General features: G+C 27.0%; 1 protein-coding gene across 1 annotated transcript in view; it reads right to left on the bottom strand.

Moving 5' to 3' along the window:
* LOC107453372 (ecdysone-induced protein 74EF) overlaps nucleotides 1-22,310 on the bottom strand; it is a 386,074-nt gene extending 363,764 nt beyond the window's left edge. Inside the window, exon 1 of the mRNA XM_071188231.1 lies at nucleotides 22,120-22,310. The gene's annotated coding sequence lies outside the window, so the exon portion shown is untranslated. The remainder of the gene's footprint in view (nucleotides 1-22,119) is intronic.
* Between the last annotated feature and the right edge of the window lie 1,539 nt (nucleotides 22,311-23,849).

Raw genomic sequence — 23,849 nt, forward strand, 5'->3', positions numbered from 1 at the left:
TTGAAATATAATTTAATTTATAATATTAATTCATTCATAATATTAATTCATTTATAATATCAATTAATTTATAATAATAACTGGTAAATGCGATAAATTCTGATAAATTATTCACTTTAACTGACTTACTGGGTTATTTTTAATAACTGGCGATAATTAATGTTATAACAGATTAGTTGCATTTAACATAACATAGCTGTCTTATGACACCTTATGGATATTAAAATAGGAAGAAAAAATAATATAAAAATTTATAAAACATCGGAATCGACTTAGGTTTGCAAAGTACACGGATAAAAGAAATTCGGGGTACCGAAGTTCTTCTGTTTTTTTTTTTTCTTCTTCTTCAGTTATGAGAAAGAAGAGGGAGTTTTTTTTAAATAAAGTTTACAGGTAGGTATAACCCCTTTATGGTGCAACAAGTGAGCATTTAAAAATAATGCTGTCCCATAGAGAAAACTTCCTTCTATTGAAAGTTCTTCCTTAAGTTCATCGAACTAAAAATGACCTAATTCGTTTTCTTTAAATTAATGGAGATTTTTTACAAGAAAGGAAACTCTTTAATTGGGCACATTATTTTTAAAGCCACTAAAAATAGAGAAAGAGTTGGTTGAACTCAATACGGAAATTTTACTTGTTTTGTATCAAAGCTATTTGTCAGTTTATCAATTTTTAGAGAAATCTCTTTCAGTTTCAAACATCACTTGGATTGACAACAAACTCATTGAATAATTTAAATTTTACAGTTAGTTGAATTAGTTAGCTATTTAAAAGATTTCAATATTCGGTTTAAATTTGTGTTTGATGAAATTTATAAAATTTTGTCAAAAGCCTCTAAATATAGAGGAACAATTGGTAGAACAAATTCCGGAAATTTTCTTGTTTTGTATGAAAGCTATTTACAGGTATACGTTTATCAATATTAAACGAATTCTTTTTTTTTTATTGGTTTCGAACATGTTTATTGCACAAACTAATCTAAAATAATTTATGCTTAGCATATAGCAGAATTTAACTAACAAAGTTATTTAAATTTTAATATTCGGTTTAAATTTACGTAAGATGAAATTTGAAAAATTTCGTTAAAAGTCACTAAAAATAGAGGAAGAATCGGTAGTACTCATTACGAAATTTTCTTGTTTTGTATGAAGGATATTTATTTGACATATATTTGTTAGATATATACATATTAGACATATATTGAACATATATTTTAAACGATTTTTTTTCTTTTGGTTTCAAACATGTTTATTACACAAACTCCTCTAAAATAATGTTTAGCAATTAGTTGAATTTAGTTAAATTTATTTTAAAGTTTTTTATTTTCCATTTAATTTACGTTCTTTGAAATATTAAAAGCCACTAAAATAAAAATCTAGAAAAAATTAGAGGAATTAGAGAATACTGAAATTATTTTAGTTTAGCAATTATCACTTTATCAATATTAAACGAAATTTTTTTTTCATTTTAATTCAACTGAATTTCTATTGTCATACTACAAATCCATCTAAAATAATTTATCAGCTCAGACTTTTTGTACGGGTCAGGATTTTATGAAATTGTGAATCTAAAATTAGCATTAATTCGGGTTCTTTTAGCGACTTTGCGAAAACACTAAATAGGCTTAATTCCTTGGTTTTCCAAATTATAGTTCTTAAATTACGAATTCGAAGGGATACTTATCACTTTTAAATCAAAAATTAAATAAATTACAAATTATGACTCAGAATTTATTAAAAGATATTTTAACTCACAGAAACTAAGAATTGCGGAGTGCGATTTCCATATCGTTTCAATTATTAATCACGATGTATAATTTGTAAATCCAAGTAATACGAATCCCGATTCGTTGAAAATATAAGTAAATTAATAGTAATGAATTTAAACTTTATTAAACTTAAAAACTAACTTAAGTTAAAAAACTGACCTAATAATACTGACTTAAACTAACTTAAAAACTAATTTAAGTTAAAATTTAATTAGTGGTCACGAAGGTTGGAGAGCAGGTAGGCAACGGTTACTCCTACTATAATAAATAAATACGGTCTGAAATGATAAAATGTAAAAATGTCAGCTCACGCCAAAGTCATTTTTTTAAATTTTATTTAGTGGAATTTCAGATACGCAGTTAGAAAATTGCAGCATTTGTAATAGTACTGAAACAAAATTACCTAGAGTTATAGATTTCGAAGAAAGAATTTTTTTAAATCAACCAATATGGACAATATACATCTTTGCAACATCGCAGCGATTGCTATCGTGGCAAGTTGAATTTAGCAAATAAACGATGGATTGTGAAGGATTCCGTTGTGAAGGTCCGTTTTAAAGGTAAAATACTTTTACCGGGTTTATTTTAATGATATAATAATTTGTAAACAGTCCGTTAGATGACCCATATTTCTCCTATACAGAACTCTGGTTTAACAGTTTACTGAATTAAGCTTACACAATTATTTCAAAAATTTTCTTTTTAAATTCAAGCTTTTAGAAGTTTTTCAAAACTTATTTCAATTTTCGCTTAAATTAAATTTAATTATAATTAATATTTTTGTTAACATTTTAAGTATAATATAATTTAAATATATTATTATTTGCAATATTAGATAAATGCTTCGAATTACTTCAAGACCGAATCAGAGCATTTATAATTTACGAAGCTTTTCACGATGTAGTTTTTTATCTAGCATTTACAATATTGAATACTAATATTTTGACGGAGACTTGGAAAATTATCGTAATAGCGAACTTCTCGTAGTATGATGTACTCGTTATTTCGAACTTTTACTGAGCAACATAAGAAAAGTTATGAAATTATTGCTCGTCATGCCAGTTCTTAACTTAAATTCATCAAACAGACAATCGAGAATTCATGAGGGTAAATTATTTTTCATATTTCGTTTATATCTTTCGAGAACAGAATTTTATATTTATTTAGATCTTTTAGCAAATGTGCATTTAGGGATCTACTTATGCATTGAATACAAACAAAATCTATAATTTTGAATTTACAAGTAGTGGGTCGAGTTAAATACTGGATCAATTTATACGCCGGAAAGTACGGTAATTTAAAAAAAAATTTTAATAAATTAAAGTACGTATAAAGTGAATGATAATAGCAACCAGTTTACATTTGGTTTTAGCAGTACTAATAAAGTAAATGTAAGTTAATATTTAGTATGTATATGAAAATTGATAATCCAAAAATTGATATTCCAAAAATCGAAGTTTTGGAATCGAATCCCTATTTTGAAAATAGCTCTTATGAAAATAATACATTTAAGAGTTTTGAGGAAAAGTTCTTCAATAAATTCTGTGTGCTGTGTCCTATAATAGGTTATCCATGTAGAATATAATTAGGACATAACTTGATACGCTTGGCTGAAAAAATGAATCGAGCTCGAAACCCTGGTTTGAAAAAATGGACCGAGCTCGAAACATTCGACAGAAAAAAAGGACCTAGTTCCAAACATTCGTTTGAAAAAATGGGCCTAGCTCGAAGCACTTATTTTCTAAAATGGACCTAAACACTTCTACAAAGGTGCATTTTAAGCTATGCCCATTCCTTTTAACGCGTCTAAAATAAAATATTCACCGACTGCTTTCTAACCCCCAACTCACACTAATTTTTATTTTAGAAGCATTACTCGGAATAACAGTAAATCTAAATAAGAGAATCAAATAGAGCCAGTCTGAAGATTTTATGTGCTTATAATTTAATAACCAGCCTTGAACAAACGACTCAATTCTGAGTTTACTATTATCACTGTTAATTTTCGCAGCTTTGTAATTTTGAACCCAATTCAGAAGAAAAGGGAACTTCTAGATCAAGCATTAGAACAAACTAGCCATCTTGAAGGACTTTTCGATGGAGCTAACCCGCATTTGTGTCACATGGAGAGGAAAACCACTCACAGTTAGCACGACTGCAAAGGGATTCTAACCCATGATCTATCGACCGTGGCGGATATTTTATGCTAACAATGTAGTTGTTATGAGCCAGGAGCACATTTCGTATCAATAAGCCGCCACAGATTCGAATCTGTGTCATCTCATTAGAATCGAGCGCTTTATCCCCTGAGCCACCACAGCTCCTGTGTTTATAATTAACACAATTTTGAATTATCGTTGATTAAAATGATATTAAAAAACTTAGATTTAGTGTTAGTAATGATGTAATTTATTTAGTTGAGTATACCAGTAGAGAAACGGCTTCAAATAACATATTTTAGTGAATTTAGAAAATATAGCAACAGAACACAACTGTTAATGACCTGGCAAAAAATATTAAGTTCTATTCATTCTATTTATATAATTTACCATTACATGCTTGTAATCACAATATTCATTCCCTAACCTTTTTACACTATGTTCTTCAATTATAAAAATTCCTAAAGCATTTTATTACAGAAATTCTTTATTGCATGGATTTTGAAAATTATGTTTCAATGCTTATTACATCTTTTAACGGCATCGCATTCTTTCAGTCATGGCAAATGACTTTTTAAAGATACAGTTTTTTTCTTCAAAATGACAGCATTAAGATTTTTATAATAAAATTTTTTATGAGTTAAAAATCCCAAAACACCACATTTTTTCATTTATCACATTTTTTTCAGTCATGGCAAATGACTTTTTAAAGAAGCAGTTTTTTTCTTCAAAATGACCGCATTAAGACTATTATAATAAAATTTATGACGAGTAAAAAGACCCGAAATTGTGATTACTTTCACTTATCAGAGAAATATATGTTTAAAATATATTAAATTTTAAGGCAAGTAAAATTGTCAATAAAAACTGTCTATAACGAGTCCTACTTATTTAAGGCGATATGTTGGTTATTTAGCAATCGGTCTTTTATCATTTTGTAAAAAGCATTATCTAGAAAACGTTTAGTCTTTAAACAAGGTCAGATAACCACATTTTTCTTGAGGCATTAAAGATTAAGTCAAAGTAATGACTTTACTTGCAATGAGAGTTTCTCCGAACAGAGAATTAACACTTTGTATTGAGAATCGACGTACTTCTATAGTAACTGTGCTAAGCAGAACTTGAAAGTTTGGGATGCTACATAAAAATGCTAAAAGTATTGTTAAATAACTTGTTTACTACTTGCTACGTGAGCTTCTCAGAACATTATGTTTCACCTTCACGTAGCATATCGTACATGTGCGTACGTAGGTTGTAATGCAAGCTCTGTAAAGAACTGAGATTGTTCCGTATTAACTTCGCTACGCAGAATTTATGTTAATGAACTTTTTATGTGAAGTTAAGATGCAGGATTCTTGGTAAAAAATGCTAAATCTCCCTATTGTTAAACAACTTGTTTACGTGAGTTGCTCGATACATTATTCTTTACATTCAAAAAATAATATCGAGTTAAAATAAATTGAAAATGAACTTAAAATAGAAAACATAAAAAACAGCGATTTTTTTAAAAGGGAAGTATGAACATCTTACTTGTATAATTTGAATTAAAGCTTAAAACGTTCAACAGGTGTTCATCAATTTCCTAACGATCACTAAATTCCAATGCATTAAATAAAACCTTTAATTCATAAAAATTTCATAATTCAATTTTAAAATGTACAAAATTTTCATAATTGTGGAAGAAAATTACAAGTAAACACAGTAAAAATAACATTCTTTATCAATATTATCCACTTCCTTCAAAATTTCTATGTATGACTTTCGTTCCCTATTTTAAACCCTTTTCCATAAATTCATGATCATTAATTGAATGAGGTAAATTTACTTAGGGCTTGTTTCAAAACATCAATGATATTTGGAACAATGAAAGGAAATATTTGTTATGTTTACCTTTAAAAAAATCCCTTTTTTCTTACTTCATTTTAGAACCGGCGTTTAACAGACGATTCATTTTTGATGTTCAACTCCGTAACCTTGAGCCTGATCCAGAAGATACTCTTGGATCATGCTTGATACAATGGTATGCATTGCTTGGATACAATACTTGAGCATTGGAAGGTGTTCATTGAATTAACCAGCATTTGCGTTAGAGTATAGTACATTGTATAAAGTTAAATAGCATTAATTAAACTTCAAATAAAACTTATAATTTAAATTCGACAGATAAGCACAATTTTTTTCTCTAATTATTAAATAGTAATTTATGGTAAAAAAAATGAAATAAAAAAATTATTAACTGTACTAAAACTATATTTTTATAAGATTCGAAAAGTAAACTTATATTAGTAAACTCATAATAATTATTATAAAAAATAATTAAAAATAATAAGCTTTTATCAGGGGCGACAATTCTTCTATTTAAACACTATTTTAAATTTGGGAAGATGTTTTTAAACTCTTTTCACCGTTGAGAGATCTTCTGGGGTTGAGACCAGAAGGGAGTCTTTTATTTCCTTTTATTTAATTTTTATAAATAAACCGATGGTGGATCAGTGTCATGCTATTTTTTAAAACATGTAGGGGAGTGTCGGGTACCCACTGTCAATTTCATGTGTATAGAATATTTTTTAAAGTCAATGAGCCATCGGACATTAATTGTTACATTAAAAAAAAGATTATTTTCAAAGTTTCAAGTATTTATGCAGCTGGTAACATGGTAAACAATAATTATGTTGAATACAGTAGTCATGAAATTAAGAAAAATCTGTTGAATTTTGTGATAAAAATGATAAATGAGGTTTATCTATTGTCAATACATTGGTCATTTTCATTTGCACCTGAAAAAACAGTCAAAAAACATAATTTTTGTAACTGGGAGGGGCTACCCGACACATTTTGAAAAGAGCTGAAAAACATGTTTTTTTAAATTTCTATTTTTTTAAGTTAAACTATTATTTTTTGGTTTATTCTTTTTGCATTATTTAATTAGATGATAAAACAATAGAAACATACAAAAATATTGATTATTACTCAATATTATACAGAAATATAAGTAATACTCCTTAAGTGGGCGGGGCTACCCGACTCTCCCCTAAAATACGAGGACATAATCCAATCAAAATTTAAGAAATAAGCTAAATCTAAATAGAAAAAATTCTAAATATGCTTTTATTAAAAAAAAAAATAATAATAAGGAGTGCGGTATTTCAGAATTTCTTTTTCTTGGAAAAGTTATACCAATACAAGTTCGAAATCAGTCTTTTTCGAAAGGCATTTTAGTTTTATGCATTTGTCAGAGCCGTGATGGCTCAGGGGATGGAGCGTTCGCCTTCCAATGAGGTGAACCGGGTTAGAATCCCAGCGATGGTTGGTCGATACGAATTCCGCACCCGGCGCGCACCAACCACAGAGCGGACGTAAAATATCCTCAGTGGTAGACGGATCATGGGTTACAGCTCCCTTGTCGTCAGGCTAATCATTGGAGGTTTCCGTGGTTTTCCTCTCCATGTAACGCAATTGCGAGCTAGTTCCATCCAAAAGTCCAAATTTCTCCCCCCCCCCCCTCCAATATTTNCCCCCCCCCCTCCTCCAATATTTGACCTAGGAGTTCCCTTGTCTTCTGGATTTTCTTCAAAATTACAAGTCTACAGAGTTGAACATTACTAGTCATAAACCCAAAATTGGGTCGACTGTTCAACGACGGTTATAAAATAAAATATAAAAAATATACATTTGTCCGTTTTTTTTTTTTTTTTTTTAGATTTTTGATCAATATTTCTTTGCTCAATTTATTTTTTAGCTGTCTGCAAATCAGTTTTTATTCATTTAAACAGTAAGAAAATTAAATTTTAAGAAAATCTTAAAACTGACAAATGTGTAGTTTTAAATGGCACACTTTATTGTTTGATGTTTTTATTTTGTTAGAGAAAAATCTATAAACGTTCTTAAAATTCTTAAAAGGTCATCATCGGAAGTACGCAAATGGTCTCTAAATAGATTTAAAAGACATTTAAACTGGGACAAATTGTCTGTTTATGAATGTCTCATTCTCTGTCTACATTCAGTAGCTTAAAATACACTCTTTATGAATAAAAGACCCATTTATTTTTCTTTTAATGAAAATATATGAGCTGGAGAAATATCGATATTTTTTAATATCAAAATAATATTTAAATTGTATTCTCACAATAAATCAATAAAACCATGTTCATCGATAATTATTGAGATATAGATGACCCAATTGTATCCTCACAATGTATCATGAATTCCATATTTTCGATAAGTATCCATATAAAGATATTTAAAATTTAACACACACCATATCTTGAATGCCTGTTTCTTCTAAATATCGAGATAACGCTATTTAATGTATATTTTTATGATATATCCCGAATACCATGTTTTTCCTTAAATATCGAGATAGAGAAAATTATTTCTTCAAAGATAAATATCGAATGCGATAATATCACCATAATTACCGAATATGATATATCGTGATATTTACCGACAACGATGGTATTACCTGTTTTTTTGTGATATTACCTGTTTTTTTTTTAATTATGATAATAAATGTTGAAGACAATTCTAACGAAGAGCATTTTTTTAATGTTTAACGTGAAATATTGATATTATTTAACATCACGAAAAATATTTTGAAAAGAATTCTTATCGTGAATATCAGGAATCTAATGCACAGCCGGCATGTAAGGAGTTAATTAGAAAGCTGTATAATATAATTTGGCACCTTTCAAATATTAGCGATCATCGAAAAAAAGAAAAACGCACCAAAGGAGGCGAAAAAAATATAAAGTTTTATTCCAAAAATATTTTTTTGCCAATCGCTGTGCATAGAAAAATAATTAATAATTTTGTCATAAATGCTTATAATATTGCTTTAAATGACATGTATGTTGACAGTGCATGAACTTGCAGATAGTACTTAATAATATTGATTACATTACTTTTTCATTATTATTCTTTGTTATTATACAATCAAAAAAAAATTATCGGGCATGTAAGAGTTCTGAATTTTTTTAAGCTCATGCCTTACAATAAATAAAAAATAGGAATGTCATTCCTTTCAATAAATATCGATTATACAATAAAAAACAAATAAAGGATTAGTATCGAAAACGATAATATCATGACTGCTATTCACAACGGTAATGTCGTCGATTAATAACGATATCAAATATGATGATATATCATCGATAACGATAATTCACGAATACGATATTATCTTAATCTTCACCGAAAACGATAATTAATGTGATGTAGAATAACGATGTAGACTACGATAAAATGCAAATACGATAAATACAAAATAAGATATTATCTTTAGTGTTAAAATATTTCATTTGGATAGTGAAAAAATGGTTCAACTTAAATTAATAAAATTGAAAAACATTGCGGTATTTATTAAGAATCGATATTTTGTGATATATCGTAACATTAAATTCCAACATCTTCCACTTCTATGAAATAATGTAGCACGTAATAATCAAAACCTTAAGAGGCATTTATATGCCATTTTGGATTTTAGGTTAAATTTTCGTTTCCTTGATATTTTTTGTACAACACATTTGTCAGTTTTTACCTTTTTTTAAAATTTAATTTCATTACAGTTTAACCCTTTGACGCAGAATTTTCATTAAACATATTTTTCATATATTTTTTTTATTATTTCGTATTAATTTAGGTAAAAAAAGTGAAAAATATTATATGTAGATTTTTAATAATTGGTTTTGAAATACAATACAGGGCACCGGTGTCTCATTAAAGGTAAAATCCTCCAGACACGGTTCCCTTCCAAACATTTTAAATTAGCACTTGTTTGCAATTATTTAGATCGAATAGAAACAGTTATTCATCATTGAAATTTCTTTAATTTTTAAAATCATTTATTGATAAATATTTGAATATGAATGAGAAAAAAAAATTTTAACTACGTTTTTTGGAATTCATGTACAAATATAATTTTGATAATCATAAAAAGGCTTTAGTAAGTATTAGACTATTTTTCATAATTAAAAAATACCAAAATATATTTTTACTTGTAGTTAGAGCACCAGAATTTATGAAAGGGACATTAAAACCGGTTTGGATGATGCCGGATTAAAATCAATTTGGAATGATGCTGAAAAATTCTTTTAAAGTAAATTGCACAAAAACAAGGGTCAAAAATCTAAAAACAGACTGCATAATACGAAACTACCTTTTTAAAAATTGTAAAATTATCAACAAAAAAAATAATAGAGAATCTAATATAATGCACGCTTTATATTCAAATTCTGCTTGGGTGACGGCCTTAAGATGCTTGGGAAAAGAATCCATTATCAGTTTATATGTGAAAATTGTAAATAAAGAGGATTAAAAGGGAATGAAGAATTTATTTTCACTGATAAGTTCGGACGAGACGGTAAAATTTGCTAGTTTCTATGAGATATGGGTGTAGCCTACTCCAGTCTAATATCTTCAGGGATTGTTGATATAACTTTGTCCTCTGGTTCATTATAAAAAGCTTGCAGTATTATTTAACGATAGCAACATATAACTAGCATCATATTAATGCATTGTAAATTATGTATTGCAAACTTATAATATGTATTGAGGGAGACTGCCGCATCCGAAATTTTTGAACGTGTTGAACCTTAATATGGCATTAATTTGCCACCGCAACCTTCATAAGGTGATAAGTTAAACCATATTATCGCTTTTCTTCAACTTGTTTACCCAATATTATAGTTTAACTCCTACAGAAACGTTATTCAATTTAGCGCTAAGATATTTGCAAATTTACAAAGCATTTTGGTTCAGGATTCCGAGATTATGGTTCAGCGTACTTTAAGAATAGTTAAATAAGTAGCGTCTTTATTATCTTATAGATATATTAGATTTTCTTTCTGAATAAAAATACACAGTAAGCTTAGTAAATAGCATATTTACTAAGCCTGTGGTTCCCAAATGGTGTTCCCCGGAACACTAGGGTTTCGTGGAAAAGACACGAGTACTTCCTGAGTTAGGACTTTCTTTAACCAGTAATAAATTTTAGAAACCTGTTATAGGTTTGTATCCAACCAATAATTTATTTATTTAATATTAATGTTATTTTTATGAAATTATTTATGTAAAATTGCAATAAAGTTGAAATAGGAAATTTTAAAACATATATTTCCTTTCCAATGACATTGAACGAATTGCTTAAAGATATGAATTTACAAATTATTGCATCAGTATTTCTCATCGAACATTAAAATTCAAAATAAATTAACCAAATTCATAAATAACGAATTATTTTTTTCAGATACCCTTTCTCACAATTAAAATTTTTTTTCTTCAGAAATTACAATTCAGTTTATTTTATTCAATTTCAACTTTAACAGCAAAAACTTTACTATATATTTCAACTTTAACTTATACTACAACAAACGTAGCCTCTGCAGATTTGCGAATTAAACTACTTAACATAAAACCTAATATGCAGACTTATTGATAAAATATTCATTCACATTAAATGTTTCTGATTTAATTTGAAATTTGAATTTTTTTTTTTTTTTTTTTTTTTTTTTTTTTTTTTTTTTTTTTTTTNTTTTTTCATTTGCATATTTACACCTGCTGATGAGTGTTTTTGAAAGTCAGGATTCCGTCAAAATTAGTTTGATTGCTCAGTGTTCAGCGGCTGAAGAAAATTAGGAAACGCTGTACTAAGTCATCAAAAAGTAAAAATCTGTAATAAAACTATGATATATTTGAAAATCAGGCTTTAGAGAAAATTCTATTCAAAAAAAATATTGTAATTCGCATTTTTTCTTCGTTTATTCTTGCAAATAAATAGCGTGATTACGATTACGTCAAAAAGTAAAAATCTGTAATGTAACTATTGTAAAATTTGAGAATCGAAAGAAAATTTGGTAAAAAAAAACTTATCTATTATAATTCATATTATAATTATATCTTACTATAATTCTTTATTTACTTCACGCAGAGTGAATGATATTATTTCAACATCTCAAGCTTATTACACAAACTAAAAAAATAACTGCTCACATTTATGAAACTCATATTCCCGAAGATAAGAAAAAAATACGATCATAATAATTTAATCTAGAGAATGGAAAACCCCCCTTATGATGGTGAATAGGAAAACTTTTTTGACATAAAAAAAAAGTGTACTACCTTGAATAACTTTTGATCTAATCATCAGAACTTCACGGTCTCGATCTTAATGGTTCAAGAGGGTAGTCTCAAATGCTAATTAATTAGTACAGACCGTGATTTAATTTACAAAATCAGACGCACAAACGTACTTTCTCGGAGTAAACATACCTTTTTGTTTTGACGGATTCCTGACTCCCATAACATTGAGGTAGCCGCAATCTGGGAAATATGGTTTCATTAGTTTGGTCAGGAGATGAAACCAAAGTTTGGACCCCTTAATGTTAATTTTACTTTTAGCGTATTTCACCGTATCTCGAGAACTTTTTAAGCGAATGGAAACATTTTTACACGCAATTATAAAATTCGTTCATCTAAGGATAACTCCATGCAAAATATAACTTTTAGTAAATATTTATTGCAAATTTTACGAATTTTTACATTATTTTAAAAATTGTAATTTTACTAGGCAAAATATGAAATTTGAGCAAAATTGATTTAAAAGTTCCTGAATAATCAAACTTTAAAAAAGTCGGGTTTTTAAACTTCCTCTAAAACTATTAGATAGATTTTGCTCAAATTTTGTATTTTGTCATTTAAAGTTACATTCTTTAAAAAGATGTAAAAAATTTAATACCTTCCAATTAAATTTTTTGTCACTATTATTAAATGAAATGATAAAAAGAATTATTTATTAAAAGCTATTTTTTTGCATAGAATCATCTTTGGATAAATGAATTTTATAATTGAGTTCAAAATTTTTTTAATTCGCTTAAAAAGTTCTCGAGATATGGCGAAATACCTTAGAAGTAAAATTAACACTAAAGTTCCAAACTTTCGATCACTCTCCTGATCAAACTATTGGAACCATATTTCCCAGAGTGAGACTATCCCCCATATTAAGGGGTGGGGGTCAGAAATCCGAATCACTTGAAAAAGAGATATGTTTATTCAGAGAAAGTATGTTTTCGCTTCTGATTTTGTAGCTTAAAATATCGTCTGCACAAATTAATTAGCATATTTGAGGTTACCCTCTTGAACAATTAAGACTGAGTCCTAGAACGTACAGATCCGATCATTAAATCAAAAATTATTCAAGGTGGTTTTTTTTTTAGCACTTTACGCCTAAAACTAATTACACAAATTAAAAATTATTTAAATATTTTACACTTATTTATGAAAATCGTTTGCCTAAAAATATTTTCAAGAGAAAAAGAATTTACAATGATTTAGTGCTTGATTTCATTCCTCGAAAAGATCGATTAAAGGGTTTGTAAGTTTCTTTCAATAGGAGTGCTTAAAAAATTGACAAGAAATAAAATTGAAGCATTTAAGAGACCCTCGCCATCTTGAACCAATTTTGATTCACGGTTTCATGGTGTTTCTCTCTTTTCTTTTCTGTACTTATCATTCGATAGACCTTTCAGAAAATATTAAAAATAAAGCTTTATTAGATTAGAAGAAAGAGAGCTTGATAAATTTTAGATCTCTATGGACTAATTTCAAACTTTAATACAATTTGATTTTGAGTAAATAATTTAAAACAACACATTTGTCAGTTTTTAGGTTCTTTAAAATTTAATTTTATTACAGTTTACACTAATGAAAACTGATTTGGATAAAACTAAAGAATTCTTTCAGTGATGATCGCTCTAAAAGATATTTATCAAAACTCTCAAAACAGACAACTGTATCCAAAAGGATAGATAACACTTTGTGCTACTAGCAACTGAAGTGAAAAACAACGTCGTGAATAAAGCACTTGTGTATTTGATTTGTACTTTATTCACGCTGTTTTTTACTAAAGGCAACTATATACTATTTAACTACCTCTTAAAAATTGTAGATTGCAGAATTGTATTGATATAATTTCGTCAAAAAAAATTAATAGAGAATTTAAAATATCACTCACTTCATATTTAAAATTCTGATTGGGTGACTGTTTTGTATTTTACATGTATCAAAAGATACTGCCGAACAAAGAAAATATCCACTATTAGTTTGTTTTCTCTTTTTTAAAATAAAATAAAAAGAAATAATAGCATATTTAGAATTTTCCCTCCCTCGTCGAAAGGAGAAAGATTTCTGTTTCGGTCGAAAGGAGGAAGATTTCTAAAGGGGAAATAAAAAGTTTAAAAAGATCTTCCCTAATTTAAAATAACATTTAACGACAAGAATTTTCTCCCCTCATACAATTTTTGTTTTTTTATGATTTTTATTATTTTTAATAACAATTATTATGAGTTTACTATTATAAGTTCACTTTTCGAATCTTATAAAAATAGTTTTAGTGTGGTTCGTAGTTTCTTATTTTATTTTTACCTTAAATTACTATTATTTAATAATTAGAGTAATGGTGTGTGCTTAATTATTAGATCTGCCGAATTGAAATTATGGGTTTTAGCTATATAAAGATAATTGAAGTTTAATTAATGCTATTTAACCTTATGTAAAATATAACGCACTATAAGATAACTATGAGAGATAAGAACTATGAAGTGTGAATATAACGATCTAAAAATAAAATTCGCTTTTTTTCACAAGGAAACTTTATTTTAAGTATAAACATAGAATAGCATAACAAAATAGGTACAATCTTTTAGCGTAATTCTTTTTATATAGTTGCTAATCTCATTTATTCACACGTCTTACTTTGAAACTAATTTTATAAAATTCTCCTGGTATAAATTAGGAAGCTTTATTTCAAGTATAAACATAAAATGGTATAACAAAATAGGTACAATCGTTTAGCGTAATTCTTTTTATATAGTTGCTAATCTCATTTATTCACACGTCTTACTTTGAAACTAATTTTATAAAATTCTGGTATAAATTAGGAAGCTTTATTTCAAGTATAAACATAGAATGGTATAACAAAATAGGTACAATCTTTTAGCGTAATTCTTTTTATATAGTAGCTAATATCATTTATTCACACTTCTTACTCTGAAACTAATTTCATAAAATTCTCCTGGTATAAATTGGTGCCTAACGATTTTAAGTATATTATTCACGGCCTGTTGAACGCATTCATTACTATGAGAATTGTGCGGACTTCATGATCTGTATCACAGTCATTATTGATTGATTGAGTAATTTTCTCATTTCAAAGACAATCAACTCTCTATTGCATTAAAAATTGTTAACCAAACTAAGGGATGAGTTATTAAAAAAATAAGTTGGTCAGTGGATGTTTCATTTTGGACATAGCTCAAAAAGCGAAATTTTAGAAAATGAACATAGCTTGATTTGCGTGTTTAAGAATATGGACATAGCTCTAATTGCGTGAGTAAAAAAATTAAACAGCTCGAATTGCGTGCTTAAAAAATGGACATAGCTTGAAACGCGTGTTTAATGAAATGGACACTGCTCTGTTTGTGTGTTGAAGAAATGGGCATAGGTTGAATTGTGTGTTTAAGAAATCGAACATAGCTCGAATTGCACGTTTAAAAAATTGGACATAGTTCAGATTGCGCGTTTAAAAAAATGGACATCAGTAAAATTGCATGTTATACATAACTTAAAATGCGTGTTTAAGAAAATGGTAATGGCTTGAAATGTGCGTTTGAAAATATGTGCGAAAATGCGGTTTCGTTCAAAATGCGGGTTTAAGAAACTAAGATATAGAACAGAATGCGCTTTTTCACTTTTAATCAATAAACCCAAATTTTGATACCTACTCTACTCCTCAAGAAAAAAAAACCGAACGAAATTATTATAAAAATTAGCTCAGTTTTTTTTAATATTATGAATAATCGTCATAGAAATGATCTATTTTTAAAAAATACAATAATCATAACAGTACTTTAAGAAAACGAAACAAATGCGATGTCTATTTTGAGCTGCGTCCATTTTTCAAACGATCGTATCAATATTTTATCAATCATAATTTTAAGAAAAAGTCTGAGTAATTATAAAAATTCGAGCTTTATAAAAAAATTTTCACAGTGAATTTCACGCTGGGATAATCTAGTACAGTCAGGATATCTTTTATCTGATAATTAGCATGGCCGGCAGCTACCATGATAGTATCGTATTCTATAAATATCGTTAAGAATAATGAACTCTGTACTGACGTATTTGATAATAAACATTGTCGATATAATTTCACCATATTATCTTTGTTAACTATTCTCTTATACTCGATATTTATAGCATTCACGATATATCGTGAGAATATAATATTCGTATCGCAATATTTAAAATATATTGATATTCTACGAGATATTCTAGTAAGCATATCTTCAAAAGAATTGAAAATTTACAATATTTGCGCTACTTTGATAATTATTTCATTATGATTCTTTTGGTTATATTTTTATGCTCCCGGAAAAAATTAAAAATATTCTTTATATTTTCATGTCTTTAAGAAAATGGTGGATACATAACCGGTGTTTAATACGGAATTTAATATCGCGATATATAGCCAGGAAACATCGATATTTAATTTTTTTACTTCAAATTTAACTAATTTTCGTTAATAAATTAATCAATATTGTCATTTCTTTTATGAAATTTATCAACACTCGTAATAATATTGTCATCTATAATAATTACGATATTATCGTATTTATAATTAACCCAAGACGATAATGATTTCGATGATATCATGTTCTGTATTGATCATTATCAGTAATTGCCAAAACATAATCGTATTCGATATTTAGTGTTGTCGATAATGATCAAGATGTTATTATTGTTACATTTCATAGGTCCAGAAAAAAACGAGAAATAGTTACGAAATTATTCTGGGTTATGGCTTTTATTACAAAAAGAAGGAATATTGAACCCTTAATCATTAATTAGTGATATAAAAATTTCAATAACCTGATATATATTTAGAAATTTTCGATATCTTACGATTTTTGCCAATTCAGCAAATTTATGTTATTTTTACATAGATCAAATTTGCTGTTAACCAAATTAAATTTATCAGCAATCTCGATTATACCATTTTCAGTAATTATCCTCATCTGTAACAGTCACGAAATTATCGTATTTTATATTTTTTGTTGTCAATAATGATAGTGATAATAACGTATTCAATAATTATTATCGAAAATACTATCGATACTTCAATTACTATTCCCCCCTTCCGAACTGGGAAAGTGCCTCAGTTTGGAAGGGGGGAATGGTAACCTACTCAATAATTTTCGTTGTATTTTTTTTTTTTATTTATTAATTTTTTTTTTTACACAATCTAGAACTTCTTGATGTTTGGCAAACGTTCCCATAAACCATTTATGAGCATATTTGCGTGTTCAGTACAGATTCATAAAATTTCTTAACCGGCTAAATCCTAATGTCCTTTGTACTTAACTAAAATATTAATCAATTTATTAAAACAGTGATTGTAATGAATAACAGTTTAAAAATTCCTTCTATTTAAACCAGAGAATTGAATAAATAATATTATTTACCCTGATATTATTTTTGTAAATGATTATTGTTTAAAAAAAGAAAAAAATTGCAAGAACACAAAAATAAAACAAAATTTTATATTTAGCGTTTATTCTATTTTACTTTACTTGTAATTAATATTAGGCGATAAAAAAGTAAGTGAAGGTCATAATTATTGTTTGTTTATACCAAGTAGATATTTCTTTCTATCACGTTTAATGTAAGTAAGGAAATATTTCAGATCTATTTATATTCTTTATGGTAGGCAGAGTTTTTTCCATCAAACCCTACCATTTGTGCTTCTTTTCTCTTTTTGTGGTCCTTTTAAAAGGTCACTTGACACAAATGAACAATTGTAGTTAATTAGAACTTAAAAAGGTCATTTAAATAACAGAATTGAAAGTAACGTATAAATAATTTTGTAATACAATTATTTTTGTTATGAATGTTTATAGGAAATAAATAAATAAATAAAATAAATAAATAAAAACGACGTTTCAATACTAAGCACTTACTGTATTTCGCTTTATTTTGCAGGATAGGGAAATAAGTGAATAGATAAGGGCTTAATAAAAGTTTAAAAAGTTTCCCGTTGTATAATTTGTACTGTAATTTTTGTAATGATGATGTTTTTCAAATTTATAACAAAAACATTAAAAAAATCAAGCTTAGTATAACGCGCTTATTCAATTTTACTGCAATTAATATTACGACAAGATTACATATGATTACGACATGAAAATAAGTTAATACATAAGAACATAATACTTTTTTTTAAAAAGTAACAATGTGTATTGGGTTGTTTGGATTGTAATTTCGTTTCTTCCCTTTCGTTTCTTACTTAATTGTAATTCTTCACAGCCAACTTCACACTTAAGCGGCATAATCATTAAATATTTTCACAGCTGATGTTACAAGGCTTGCTTGTGAGAAAGTTTGATTAGTTCTACGCTTTAGTTTTTCGTTGGTACCGTTTCATATATAGAAAGGGAAAAGCAGCATATTTTACTTCTTTACTATCGAAAAGGTAAAAAGTGCTGCCCATAAGCGGGAAAAAAATTATCCAATATGTATGTATAAAAAGTATTGACAGAATGCCAATGCCAAATCTGATTTGCAAAATTTCGGCATTTTGATGTTGAAGATGCATCACATTCTAGATGGCCAGTTAATGACTATGAAGACACAAGAAAGGAATTAAGTGATGCACACCGGCGAATAACAACTCGTGAGATCGCTGAAAGATGAAATTCATCAAATTCGACGACAGTTCATGATTATTTGGAACTTATAGGTAACATATGGGTTCCTTATGTTCTTACGGTAAGAAATTTGAGCAGTCGCGTTGACGTCTGTGATTTGCTTCATAAGCGCAAAGAAAATTATCCATTTTGAAATGAATCCTCACTTGGGACGAGAAATACGTCATCTACAATTATGCTCGAAAATACTTCCCGGGAGAAAATAAAAAAAACTCCTGGAAGAGTTTTCTGCTAGAAAAGAGCAAAAGTTTTATGAGCGGATGCTACCAAAGGAAAGGTGGTAAAATGTATTACACCAGAATCGACAATATATAATTTAATAAAATATGTATTCACTGTAAAAAAATCACTTTCATTTAAAAAAAGGAAGTTACTTTTCAAACAACCCAATAATTTGTTTTGTAAGTTTTATAATGATTATTGTTTATAAATAAATGAAGAAAAAAATACAAGTACATAAAAATAAGACCAAGTTTCAATACTAAGCATTTATTGTATTTTGCATTAATCATAACTAGCATAATAGGGTAAGAAAATACGTAAATAGGTAAGGTCAAAATAATAATTTAAAAAATTGTGATTAGTGTTTGCACAATTATAATTTAAAATTACTGAATTACTAGAACATTAAAAAAAAATTTCATATTAACGCGCTTACTCTGTTTTACTTTAATCGTAATTAATATTACATGACAGGAAAATAAGTAAATATGTAAGAGCATATATTTTTTTAAAAAAAATAAGCAAAATGTAATTTCACTGTAATTTTTATAATGATTATTGTTTATAAATAAATGAGAGAAAAAATACAAGAACATAAAAATGAAACCAAGTTTCAATACTAAGTATTTATTGTATTTCGCATTAATCATAACTAGCATTATAGGATAAGAAAATACGTTAATAGGTAAGGGCATAATAAAATTTTGGAAAGCTGTGATCATTGTTTACAAATTTATAATTAAAAATTACTTGAATATTTTTAAAAAAAATTCATATTAACCTTACTCTGTTTTATTTTAATTGCAATTTATATTACATGACGGGAAAGTAAGTAAATACATACATTTGTAAAAAAAAAAAAAGCAGAATGTAATTTTTACAATTATTATTGTTTATAAATAAATGTGAAAAAAAAACAAAAAATAAAACCAAATTTCAATTGTAAGCATTTATTGCATTAATCGTAACTAATATTAGAATGTAGGAAAATAAATGAATGTATGCATACTAACAGTTTAAAAAGTTATGATTACTGTCTACACATTAATAGCAAAAACTTTAAAAGTTTCATAGAAAGCGCACTTAAATCGTACTTAAAATAACACGGAAGGAAGAAAATAAGTGAATGTATAAAGACATAATATTGTATTTAAAGTAACCAATATACAATTTGCCCAGTAAATTTTATAATAATTATTGTTTTTAAATAAATAATACAAGAATATAAAAATAAAAACAAGTTTCGTATTAAGCGATTTAAAAATAACAATTGATTGAGTTCCGCTGTTAGCGCTATCTGTCGGTTCACTTTCCGATCAGGCAATGACCTTTGGAAAGTGTTTTCATCCAATAATTTTATACGTTTCTTCTCAAAAAACATATTCCCTTTATAACAACTACAATCTTTATTAATATGACGGAAAAATATATATTTAAATAATAATATATGAGCAGATAATATAGAATATTTAAGTATTTATTTCTACAATAAAACATACATTGACGAAGGAAAATAGTTTGAAATTACTTTTTTTACCTGTTAATAATATTAATCCTTTTTACTTTAATAAAATTATAATTAAATAAAACATATATTCAATTTTTTCATTTCAACAAAATCCACACGTAAAATGTAATATAGAAAAATATATATATTGTCAAAAGAAAATTGTCAGAATTTCCTTTACAATATAAATAATTTTAAGCGTATACAATTTAATAAAATCAACTTGAATAAAATAGATATTCATTTTTTTCTTTTCAATAAAATGCACGAGTAAAATATAATATAGTAAAATATATATTGTCGAAATAAAATTTCTATCATTTTAAACTAGATCAATATTTTTCTTAAAACAAAATACCATTTTTTTTTAAATATTAAACAACTAAAATAGTGTTTTATTTATTAAAAACAGAAAATATCGGAACTTTAATGAAAATACGTCACATGCAAATTGTAATTTATTCAAAAAGAGAACAATGTTTTTAGAATGGAAATTAAAACTATAAATAAACAAGTATCAAAAAGTATCTTTTTGAATTTATTAGCAATATTTAATGAAAATGCACCTTTTATGAAAAATATAAAATATATTTGAATCAAGCAAAAATTATTTACATTTAAAAGGATCATTAAAATTAGATATATTAGTACAAAAAGTATAAATTTTCGGATTCATAGGAATATTTAATAAAAATTTGGCATTTTATAAATTTTATAAAATATATTTGAATCAAAAGAGAGTTATTTATGTTTGGATTAGAACTTAATATATATGAATCAAAAAGTAAAATTTTGGACCTGTAGTCAATATTCGATGAAAATACGTCCCTTTATGAAAAATGAAAATTATATTTATATCAAAAGTGAACTATTTATATTTAAAACTGTATTTATAAGTATCAAAAAGTAAATTTTTGAATTTGTAAGCAATATTTGAAGTAAAGTGAGAAAAGTCAAAAAGTAAACAGAGAGGAAAGTTCATTGACCTTCTAACGTGAGAATCATATTTAATGTTTAAGAAATATTTTAATTTATTAACAGTAGTTTAAAGAAGTAATTAAAACAATTCTATCTCAGAAATTAAGAAATAAAGATACTATTTTAAAGTAAATGGTCGCGAAAGTGACCGACCATGTGACTGAACTCTGATCTACGCCAAAGTTCAACGCACTCTACAGTAGATAACACTCACTCTCCCACTCTTCTCTCTTTCAATATACAAGTACTTTTAATTCAACAAAATTCCACAAAATTGCATTCATACACATATTTATATTGCATTATTTATGTAACATGTATTTACAAATTAAAATATACTCTAAAAACTTAGTGAATCATTCGAACACATGATCGTATTGCACTCAAGTCAAACTCATCAAATCGAAGTGAATATAAATTTAAGAAACAAAAAACTTAAATATACATTCCTATAATGTTAGATTCACAACTAATAATCCTCTAGTCACTAAACTTAATCGAAAAATATTAATTACTTTTAAACATTTCAAATCTCATGTATAATTTTTTCTCTAGAAAAACAACAATTTTTTTAATAATATGCATATTTTAAAAATATTTCTGTACAAAATGTGCGTTAAGATAACACCTTAGGTATTTTAAAGCAAAAATAAAGCTTAAAATAAATATTTTCATTTATAAATGTAAGATGTATATAGTAAGGTCATTGACACCATAGAAGTTACTTACCTCTAGTTCGTCTCGAAAAAGAAAGAAACACCTCAATTCCGGACATTTAATCTCAGAAAAAACACTAAAAATCCATCTATTATACTGTAAAAATGTACCACAAAAATAATTCAGTCCAAAAATAAGATACGAGCACTTATCGACGAGTCGATCCCTACGAAATTCTGATCATATGTAGTATGTTTGAGGAACAGACATCGCTCTCCCTGCCTTGGCGATCATCAAGGTTACCATTTTCCTTTATTTAGCGCTTTTCCTTCATTTATTCCAACTATTTACAGGATTATGATAGTTCGTATTCAAAACAGGAATGCCCATGGGGGTGTCAGGGAGATGCAAGTTTCTGTACCCATATTAAAGGGGAAGGCATCTTTTTAAACGTATTTGGAATAATTCTTTGAAGTTTTACAAGTGAAAGTTTGTTATGGAAAATATTTTCTAAATATTAAAGAGAAATTGTTCTTAAAATCTTTATTTTATGGGGGAATATTTTAGTCAGATTTTATGCTATCTTTAATTTTCTTCTTTACAATTAAAATTTAACAACTAGGAAAAGCGCATACATAACCAGGGGTTTAGTTAGAAATTGTTCTTAAAATAATTATTTTTTTATAGGATTATGATTGTTATATTTATTATTCAAAACAGGAACGCCCAAAGGGGTGACAGGGAAATGCAAGTTTCTGTATCCATTTTAAAGAGGAAGACATTTTTTTAAAAAACGTATTTTGAATAATTCTTTGAAGTGAAAGTTTGAAGTAAGTGAAAGTTTGTTACGGAAAATATTTCCTAAATATTAAATAGAAATTGTTTTTAACTTATTTTTTTTGGGGGGGGGGATTTTTTTAGTCAGGTTTTATACAATCTTTAATTTTCCAATTTTCTTCTTTTCAAGTAAAAATTAACAAATAGGAAAATCGCATACATGACCAGGGGTTTAGTTGGAATTTGTTTATAAAATAATTGTTTTTTATAGGATTATGATAGTTATAATTATTATTCAAAGCGGGAATGCCCATGGAGTTGTCAGGGGGATGTAACTTTCTATGTCCATTTTAAAGGGGAAGACATTTTTTAAAAAAAAATAATATTTTGAATAACTTTTTGATAATTCTTTGAAGTTTTATAAGTAAAAGTTTGCTATGGAAAATATTTTTTAAATACTAAAGAGAAATTGTTTTTAAAATCTTCTTTATTTTGTGGGGGAATATTTTAGTCAGATTTTATGCTATCTTTAATTTTGTTCCTTACAAGTAAAAATTAACAAATAGGAAAAGCTCATATATAACCAGGGACTTAGTTAGACAGGAACTGAATTTTTCAATTTTTTGGGAGGGAGGAGATTTCTTATTTATTTATTTATTATTATTATTTGTTTATTTTTATTTTTATTTATTTATTTATTATTTTTCTTGGTAGGTGATAATCCATATGCCAAACTCCTGTAGGTGATTGTTTTTTCTCATATAGCTTTCTCTTTTGAAAATGGTGTTTTACAAAACAAAACCAATGACGAGATTTCATTAAATCAGGAATAAATAAAAAAAATTTATTATTGAGATAAAAAAAAATTTTTTTGAAATGTCCGGATATTTTCTAAAAACGAAATTTAAGTTTTTCTTTGAGGATATGTGCCTCATCATCCTTGGGAATGGATACCACAGATTTAGAAAATTATTTAAAATAAATTAGCATAAAATTAAAAGACTTTTAAGGTTTATAGTAGACTT

This window comes from Parasteatoda tepidariorum, chromosome X2, assembly GCF_043381705.1.
Source record: "Parasteatoda tepidariorum isolate YZ-2023 chromosome X2, CAS_Ptep_4.0, whole genome shotgun sequence".
NCBI lineage: Eukaryota > Metazoa > Arthropoda > Arachnida > Araneae > Theridiidae > Parasteatoda > Parasteatoda tepidariorum.